Below are 10,867 nucleotides of genomic sequence, written 5' to 3'. Positions count from 1 at the left end.
GTTAAGGTGATAAAAACTCAGAGCTCTTGAGCAAGAACAGTCAGAACAGAAGTAGGCATCATGTCTTTCTTCTCCATCTTTCCTCTTCACTCACGATATTTTTATGCTACTTACCCAGCTCCATGCAGATCTCACCTTCTCTGGATGTTTATCTTGTTTTTAGTTTTGCCATTTTTCTTGAGCATTCAGCAAGATGTTCTTTCTATTTTACTTGTGTTTATCTTGGTCTTTATCTTCTAAATTTTTACTTGGTTGATGTTTACATGTTTTTGCATGCCATTCAAGGGTAACTATGTGAGCATCTGGTCCTTTAATATTTATATAAAGTCTCATACACTGGCATGCCTCGGTCTTTGGCTATGCTACCAATTACAAAAGACTTGTAAGCGGTGGGCTGCATTGTTTCAGGGCACAAGTTGAAGGCAAGTTGGGTTAAAGGTTGAATAAGTTAATACTAATTATATCCTGATTAAGTGGCCTCACAGACCTCTTTGCTGTCTACAAGTTCAAGAATAGTCAACAAGTAATGTTCACAATAAAAATTGTTTTTTGATTCATAAAGAACTATGATGGGCTATTCCACAGCCAATTTCTCACCATTGTACCAGACTTTACAAGCTCTAAGCTTTGTTGCCTATATTATTTATGGGACATCTTACATTAATTCTAATTGGGATTCCAATTTGTGAGGAGGCAAAACTTCCTATGAAACTATACTCCCTGACATATACAACAAGTGGAAGGCGCAATTAGCCTGGCTTTTTCCTTCTCTTAGTCCAGTCATACTCATCATTAACTAAACAATTGTCCCTTGAGAAGCAGTTAAGAAATAGCTTTTTCCTAAGCTGTTATACCTCAGATACAAAATATAACCTTTTGGGCAAGTGACTTGGGAAGTGAAATGATAGGACAAGAAGTAATAGTTTAAAACTAGAAAGGGGTAGATTTAGATTACATATTAAGAAGAAATTCTTAACTATGAGAGTGGTGAGGCATTGGAACAGGTTGCCCAGAGAAGCTGTTAATGCCCCATCCTGGAAGCATTCAAGGCCAGGTTGGATGTGGCTTTGGGCAACCTGATCTAGTAAGAGGTGTCCCTGCCCATTTCAGGGGGTTGAAACAAGATGGTCTTTAAGGTCCCTTCCAACCCATACCATTCAATGAGAGGAAAGTGTAAGTGTTTATGCACTTGTAGAAAATTGAGTTTCTTTGGAAAAGGCTGAGTATTCAAAGCTTCAGTGCAAGCACGAAGGATTGGACCATTAGTATGATACAGTCAAATTAGTAAGCTTATTACTGTGATAAAAACTGAGGTATCAATCCAAATAGGTCATAGGTTGTTTAAACTGAGACTGTCTTGTATTGTTTGGAATGATGATGCCTAAATTCTAAACAAATATAGAATTTGGGGTGAGAAGTGAGGTCATAAAAACAGAAGAGTAGGAAGAAACAGAAATGTTGGTTTCATTTCAGAGGGGGTCTAAACAGTAAACCTAAATGGACTTTCCCCATGTATTAGGTCATTGTGAAATAATGATGAAGGAAAGCAAAACGGTACTTTTGCTCCCTCCCCTGTTCAGTTAGTAGAGAGAAATTAAATTCTAACAAGTGTATGAAAAGTTAATATACAGGCACATTAAATACAAATTTAGTTTAAAAACCACAATTTGTCAGATTGGGAAATGAATTTATCTAATAAATTTGTTTGTGCTGCACCCAAACAATTGTTTTCTTTTCTCCAAAGCACAAAAAAGATTAAACTAGGAGCCTAGGAAATTTGTTACAAAGCAACAAAAAAATCCCTCAAGACTGCACAAGTTCACTCCCATAAATATAATGCCCCTAATGGTAAAGGTATCCTGTTTAAAAGTTTTGTTTTAAAATATATTTGTGGAAGACCACTGTCTAAGATAGCTAAGAGAGTGAAGCACCACATTTGTCACAGAGACTAGTGTGGAAACTAAGACTTCAAGACATACTCTTTCTGGTATGTTTGAAACAGGAAGAGGAAGAAAGCAAGCAACAGAAGAAGCAAACTCTGAAAGGGCTTCTTGGCAGCTAAGTCATTAGATTTCAGGCAGACGCTATGAAGGACATGGTGCAGAGGTAGCTGTCTCCAGGAATACTAAGGGATGACAAGCGCCTTCTCCTCCAAGGAACTGTCATTTCACAACTCCAAGCAATTGAAAAACTGACCAGAAATCCTATGGATGAAAATGAAGCACCACCTATGGAGTGGAAAGTTTGTTGTTTGTTAACAATGGTCGAATGGCTGCATCTGGCAAGAAGATGCATCTCATGTATTGGAGAACAGCGACGGAGTCAACTGCAGAGCAACTTGAAAAGATTTCATATGCAATGAAGGTTTTAATTAAGTTCTAGCTAAGCTCTTTCCTTTACTGAAGTTTGCAATACTTAGATTCATCAAGAATATCCCTTAAAATTAATTGTATAACTCAGTTTAATAATAACACTCCCCCTACAAATACTATAAATATTAGGATTTATTAATTCAATAACTACTAATGACAAAGCACTGATAAATGACTATAAGCAGTGTGTCTGAGTTATTTCTGATTTAGTATTACTTTAATACTCTAGATTCATGCAGTATGGAGCCACCAGTAAATCTAAAAGTCTATACTAACACAATATTGAGCAGTTAAAGTCTTCGTTAAAAAAAAAAAATCATTTCATTTTTAATCTCTGATTTCATATTATTGGGAATATCAAAAGAAGTAATGTTGACTGCTGCAGTCAATGCAGTACTTAGGTAACTGGAATTAAACGTGTATGTCTCTAGAGGCCAGACCGAGATCTTGATTGAAATAGCCTTTCACTGCAGATACCAACTCCTACACAAAAGGATAAGTTTATCCTGAGAAATGTTCCCCCCTTTTCCCCTACTTCATGTTTACTTTTCTCAGTGGGGTGAGGTAAAGTGATTTTTTGAAAAGAACACCATTTTCTTTACATGGTTTATGCTGTGCTCCTGTCAGAGAAATCTTACTCTTTTGTCCCATATAAAACCATTAACAATTGTGAAAAGTCTGTACTGTGGGGCTGCCGTCAGTCTTGCTTCTGGGTGCACTCTTGCAAAGAGGGATATAGTTATATGGTGTGCGTAAGGCTGCAGCTTGATTTACATATCAGTTCTATTTACTTGTCATTAGAATCATGTCAACCAGTGAGATGAACAAGACAAGGAAAAAGGGTTTTGACTCAAAGCTCTGTACATTGCTTACATAATGTAATAGAAGCATTTATTTGATCTAGAAATTACAGGAATAATTATCAAAGTGTCCTGTTGCAGAGCCTTAGCAGTGATTTCAAATTTTAACCTCTCTCTACAAAAATAAAATATCTGTCTTCAGTATATCCATACTTTCATAAAAGCCATACATTCATTTCTAACCAAAGATGGGTAAGAGAGAGCATATGAACTAAGAAATACTTACTCTTGCTTTAGTCAATGATTTAATACTACAGTGACAATGTCTGAGAGACAGTCTCACAAATAATTAGGTCTTTACCCGTCCTTTTTCCCCAATTTGATAAAAGGATCACAGAGGACTAACAGGTATTCAGGGTGAGACATTTCAGGGTGAGACATTTGCTTAATGAGGGATCCACAACATCTAGACTACTTTTCACCTGCACATAGATTTGAATTTGAGCTGTACGTAAAAGTCCATTCAAGTTTTAATCTCAAAGATAAATATATCAGTAACATTAGCAAGTTATAGGGGGAAAGCGTTTTATTGCCTTTCTTATTAAGGAGAGATGCGTATCCTGGTCACTGTCTCTCTCCTGTGGTAACATCCAGTGAGAACTGAGAAGGAATCCAATTAAATAAATCTAAACTTGACAGAAAGTAATGATCTCAAGCCCTCACTTACAGGAGAACATCATGTAATCCTTCCCTTAACTTTCAAGTATTTCACTTCTTTATTCCATTAGCACCAGTCCATCAGTACTGTCTGGATTTTGCTTCAGTAAATTACCCTTCATCATTAGTCCAATCTGTGATTTAATTAGATGAAACCAACTGTTTAGACTGAACATTTGAGCAGGGTGTTTTGGGCCATAACTGAAAATTCAAGCATGTCTACATGAACAGAGCCTGTGAGAAATGTCCAGCCCTGTAGTTCAGCAGTATGCTATTATTGCTTCTACTGTACTCACTTTGATCAAAGAAGAATGGCTTCTGAACTGTAGCTCTCCATTCCTGAGCTCTTTGGTCTGGTCAAGAAATTTGGCCTTCATCATAAGAAGCATTCAAGGACTGAGCTACAAATTCAGGTCACACAAGAAGTGTGCCTAGAAATGAAATTTACCTGATCATGATCTTCAGTAATGTATTTTAATATACTTTGTTTTCATCAAATTTCTTATTTGGATTTTTTTTTTTTTTAACACCCAGAACATTTTTCAATATCACAGATCAAAAATGTACAGCGTGTCTGCATCTTTATTCAGAATTAAAGATTAGGGCATTTGCCTTTCAACACTTCTCTCTCTAGAGAAGTCCATTATAGCTCTGGTCTCTATGGGCCATAAACCAGTGTTCATACTTACTGTGTTTGTGTACTGCATTTTCATTGTGTGACATGTAAAGCTTTTTTATCAAATACAGAAAGTCAGCCATTAGTCCTTACAGTTCAGTGGGGAGAAGATTCTACCTCTACGTTCCTATCCACCTTTCAGAAAAAGTGAGCTGTTGTGGCATTTTCTAGACAATACAACTAAATGTGAAAGTAAAAACTGTTTAAATTTGATCAACAAACAAGTCACCTTGAGACAGAAGTGAACACCATCATTTTTTTCTGGTAACTTTACATTAGTGTTGAATATAATATTTACCTTGACACATGGCCAAGTTTCTGTGTCCAGGAGTCGAACACAGATTGAGGTGTAACTTCAACAGTGGAGCAAGCACAGTTTGAGATAAAGTCCCATAGAAAATTTCATGAGGTTTGGAAAATTCTGTCCATGGCACAGTGTCTAATGTGAGCTTGTAAAAGAAAATAAAATCAGTATTAAACAAACACAAACTGATATATAACTCACCTAAGCTGAAGTCTGGGGGAATGCCTGACTAATAGCACCTCATTCAGGAAATACTGTCCATACTCTGAAAGCATAATTTTGGTTTTGTCAGAAGTACAGTTAGTTTTATAGTAGCATTTACCCAATGACAAAAGTGATCTTTTGTTCATTTATACAATGTGCTGCAGTCTGGAGACCAGAAAGACAGGAAAGTTCAAAAGAGAAAGCAAGTATGATTTGACATGGAAGGAAGGAGTTGGGATACATACAAACTGGTATTAATTTCATTCAATCTTTCCAGTTGTTCAGAAGAGCACAGTGTTTTTCAAGCTGTCAATCCCACATACAAATTCTTGGGTAATTGCACAGTGTAATGAAATAGAAAATGCAACTAATAGCTCTGGATCTATTGAAACTACTTATACATACAATTCAGGGTGAATTCAGAACAGCAGGACTGAACCCACACCTGTGCAAATTAAGATAGAATAAATTATCATTTAAAAAAATACAATACTTTATTGAGACAAATACAATTACATGTTCATTGTATAAGAGAAAATGGGAACAGCAAAAAAAGAAGAAAAGCCAGGAAATGTACTCAGGTAATACTAAAGATATGCTCTAGCTATCAGCAAGAGAGATCAATTTGAGCAATGTTACATTCAGCTGCTAGCCCCATTCTAAAAGAGGTCTGACAAACAGAAGTACAAATTCACAAGTGCAAACACTTTTAGCATGGCTATACGGTAATTAAGGATAGTTGAACTACAGTGACTATATGAAACTGTTACAAGATGCACGGCTTTGGTAAACCTTCACTTTTCTCATTGCTTTCAGCCTTTCAGTTAGATTTTTGTGAAGTAGTTTCTTGTAAGCCCAGAGTGGGGCAGCAAAACTCAGAAAACTGAATCAGTTGTCTAAAAACCGTAGCTACAACTCGTTTTGAGCCAATTCAAGTTCTCGAGCAGAATGGTATATCATAAGTGTGCATATCCTGCTGCATTAACAGTCAGTTGTCTAAGAAGACATGTTACAGAAGAGAAAGTTAAGAACTGTACAGAAAATTTAAGAAACTGAAATATTCATTGCAAACAGTTACATTCTGCTATATATGAGGTGTCAGAGAGATCATGGTTTTTAGTAATTAATTTCATTAGTTCAACTTTTAATTTATTAATTTTTATTTTTCCCCATTCCCCCCTTCACCGCCCACCCCCAAGAAGTTCTTACATATATTTTTACTTATCTCATTCTTATAGGCACTATTTGCAGAATAAGCATTTTATAAATTTGTACGACACTGGATAAAATGATCTTTTTCATTTCTGTGATAGCGTTCCAGAAAATGACTGCTATCCCCTAAGCAAGCACAGTGACTTTTAGGTAAGTTATTTTGTGTTATTTGAATGTGTTCACTAGAGAGAATAGAAAAATGAGAATGATAGCTGTTTAAATTACTTTCAATCAGCTTAGAAAATAAGTGTATTCAATGACTTTTTTTTTTTTTTTTAATATCCATTTCAACCATCTTTCAACTTATGTTTGATCTTCCATAACAGGGAAGTGGAGAAGTGTCTAATACTAGAATTCGAGAAAACAGCAGGAACACAAAAATTTCCGTTCAAAATGGTTTTGAGTCACCATCCCTATAGGTCTTTCAGAGACGTTTAGCTGTTGAACTTAGTGATATGGTTTAGTGGAGGACTTGTTAGTGTTAGGTCAGAGGTTGGACTAGGTGATCTTGGAGGTCTCCTCCAACCTAGATGAAAAACAACAACAACAACAACAACAAAAAAGTGAAGACCCAGCATCTTTGGCAAAATCAGATGTGCGAAAGAGATTATAGGAAAAATTACTCCTATCGGAAAGCTTTTCTTTTTCTTTGTTTTGTTTGTTTTAAAGGGAAACACCATCTGGAAAGTGTAGTTATTCAGAATACAGTCTTAAGGAAAATGTTTATTTCCCATCTTAGGTTCGGCAAGTGTGTTGAATGCCAATAAGAACAACAAAAATGGAAATATAGTATGCACTAAATATACTTGTTTAAATGCAAACTAGAAACTTTGTCTCAGATTACTGTAAATTAATGTTTACTCTTTCAGGCAATATTTATTTAAAGTCTCAGACGAACAACATTCTATGAATAAGCAGAAGGCTATTTGCTATAGCTTGGGGCATTCTATCATGAGCAGGCATTTTCTCAAATACTGATACACCTTCCTACAGTGTGTTGATAATAGCAAAAAAACTAGCACTTCTTGAATGATTTTTTTTTTGTCTGGTTTTCCATACTGTGAATTGTTTTAATGGACACCAAATGGAGGTAAGAACTTCAGCTGAGATGCATAAGTACAGCGGGTTTAGATTCCTCTCACTGACATGGAAACACAGCCAGTCAGTATATTTGCTTACACTCACAGACACTGTTAAATGAAACTTTTGAACAAAGGACATTTTCTACTGCTAGTAATTTGGCTGGAAAAAAAAAAAAAGATTAATATTATTGTGATTTAGAGATTTCAGATGTGCAGACTGCAGAAATGGATTTCAGGCTTTCTCTAGTAAATATCACCCATATCTAGAATAACTATGACTGTCGACACTGGAAAGTAACTATAGGGCTTTCTGCTTATGCTGGGAGCGTCCTCAGACCAGACATAACTCAATACTGAGCCTATTCAAGTAAGTCCACTCCTATAAGCCCATGCAAACTATTAATATGAATACCTAATGTTATTTTCTGAAGGTATATTTTAATAAAACAAATAAATCTACTATATTAGCAATTCTGAGTAACATTCAATACCTGAATGTTACTAATACTTCAATACCTACATCCAGCCACAATATAGTAGTTATCTTCAAATGTTATTAGCATTACTATAACACAATTCTCAAAAAAAATAAAATAATAATCTATATTTTGTACTTAAACTATATAGAAAGATGTTCTACAGAAGAGATCCTGCAGTCCATTATATGAGATGCAAACTACAGCTTCTGTACAACAGATGTAAAGCTCTAGAAAGTGACTATAGACAGATACCGTACCAAGATACAATGACCATAAAATGAAAAGACTACTGAAGGAAAATGTGTGAAGGCCACAAAATGACTGATGAAGACTTCTAAAAAAAAAAAAAAAAAAAAAAGCCTTTGTGCAGAATGGAAAAGACTGGGTCTTTGAAGATTAGAATCTTGGAAAGAAGAACAATGGCTTTGATTATTTAGAATGAAGCTGCTGGATGATGAGACCACTGTCCTGACCTCCTCTAAATGATAATTTAACACTGTTCTAATTAAGCATAGTGAAAGCACTGTTGTCAAGAGTGAGCAAGACCATGCTCTGCAAGAAAGATTGGAGCAGCCAGAAATGGACTGAGAGAATAAGCCATTGTGCTTCACAATGATAACAGTGATTCAAGTGCATACCTGTCACTGGTCCTCACAGCAGCCATAGGCACAAAGCAACTAGTGGAGAAGCAGCAATTACTGGCATATGCATGTTCAAAATGTCATGGTATGAACTTTTTCTTACACTTTCAGGGTGAAGAAATTTAAGATAAACATTTATCTAAAGGAAATCCCTAAGATGATTCTATTTATTTTACCTGTATGTGTGCTTTTTATAAACATACTTTTTTTTTTTTAATATGAAAAAAATGATCTCTAATAATAGTTTGAAATAATTGGCCTCATCCAGAGGGATATAACATCTTAGGTGAAAGGTTTGTTTTGAGGGTTCTTTTTATATTAATATCCAAGATCAAGAGCAATGATTTTCAGATGAATCACTCTGATCATCAGGTTGAAAGGTATCATCGATGGCTGAAATGTGAGACACCTCTATTAATTGCGTAAATGCCATTTCACTTTTGACAAGTTATTTCTTAGAAGAATGTCTTGAATGCCTTCACATTGTCAGTCAAGTCTGTTAGTTCAAATATAAAGGGAAAAGCAGAAAGCATGATCCCACAAGTGCAGGCCCTAAGGAACATGTATATATATAAATATACCTTGGAAAATTGTCTTATGTGATGTGAGGTTAAGGCACCTTTCATCTATGAGGGAAGGGATCAAAGCAATCCCATTTCAATGGCATGCGGAAACATTTACTAAGAGAGGAAAGGAGGATATCCAAGCCCTGTATTTGTTATGTTCCCTTTGAAAGGTGTTATGCCTGAATGGTAAGATTTTGTTTTGGTTTTAGTATTATTTATTACAGCAATTATGTATTCAACTCTGCTTGAAATATGCTTCTACAGCCTTTCAATACTTTGGCATTGGAAGCGAGACAGGTACTCATCTGGTTTGTGTAGAAGAAGTGCTCAAAAAGCAGGCATGAAATGGACAAAACTGACAGTCTGTGGAGGCAACCTTTGAAGAGCTGGTCCCCTGCTTTCATTCCTTCTGCTTGCCTCTGGGCAATAACATATGTGAATCACTTATTTCTGTGTCCTGGTTCAACAGATTTCCATTGACTGTGAAGACACACAGGAGAATCTGCTTGCATCCACCTGAAATCTTTCATTGCATTTGAAAGCACTGACTGGCTGTAGCTTAGGTCAGCAAGCTGTTTACATAGTGAGCTCAAAAAAAATAAAAAATAAAAAATAAAAAATAAAAAATAAAAAATAAAAAATAAAAAATAAAAAATAAAAAAGCAAGATTCTAGTTTACAAGCAAGCTTGCATAAACATATATTAAATTAGTTCTTGGGACCAAATTAAGGACTTCCTTCAAATGTCACTATCATAATTTTGCTTGCTGACTTCAATGAAACCACCCTTGATTTGGTCCCCTATCACACAGCAGCACTATGAACTGTAATAAATCACTGTGGAATGTACTTGTTCTGTTCAAATGAGTTTCTCCGCAGGCATGCTCAAGGCTCTTTTGCTTTAAGCTTCTCTAATATTCACCTTAAAAGCTGCAGTACTTTTACTCATACAAAGACTGCTTCTAAAGCACCACCAGTAAGGGGATAGAAGATAAGGAGACTTAAATACTATCTTGCATGCACGGGGATAGAGCCTATTCTTTTTAAGAACTTTACCTTCTCAAAATAAGGTTTGGCAGAATAAAAGATCTTTCAAAATGCTATCATAAAACATCTGCACTGTGCCCATCTTTAGTTTCTTTACCACCCTTATCAGTGGAAGCACTGCAAAAAGGAGATTACACATTTTTATTTATTTTACAGAAATGAATTTCCAGACAAAATTTAATTTTTCCAGATTTTTAATGACCTAATCCTACTGACTGATTTTGAGAAACCAGAGCCACCTTCCAAAACTTCAAATCATAACGTTATATATTGCCCCAATTTTCATGTAAGTGCACTAAAAAGAAAATTCTTCAGGAAAATACAACACATGCCTTTCAGATTGTCTTTGTGGATTATGCCAATTTGCCATGTTCTGAATAAACCATTTTTGGTATGCAGATCTCTGGCAAAAATTATGATTAGTTACTGACTGATTTTGATTCATTACAAAAGTCACATATGGCTTCTTTAACTGCATGACAGTGACAAGGAAGCCAACATGGATGAGCTGCAAGTGTTGAGGGGGGAAATGCAAGATCTACTTGCAATGTTCAAGACTACATTTTAAAGTTTTAAAAAATGTTCAGCCTGATAGAATTCAATAACTCAAATATTTGGGAAAGCTAGACTCAATCATCAATAGGTTTCCTCTCTTCAGATTTAACTTTGAACTCTTACTAATTCCATTTGAGATAGAGGACTAAGAAAGTGCCATATTTGACTTAGAAAAGTTTTCATATGGCAAAAAGGTAAATGCAAGTTTACCCC

This window comes from Anser cygnoides, chromosome 2 (assembly GCF_040182565.1).
Source record: "Anser cygnoides isolate HZ-2024a breed goose chromosome 2, Taihu_goose_T2T_genome, whole genome shotgun sequence".
Classification (NCBI taxonomy): Eukaryota; Metazoa; Chordata; class Aves; order Anseriformes; family Anatidae; genus Anser; species Anser cygnoides.
The sequence above is the reverse complement of the archived record's forward strand: the minus strand, read 5'-3'. Positions refer to the sequence as shown.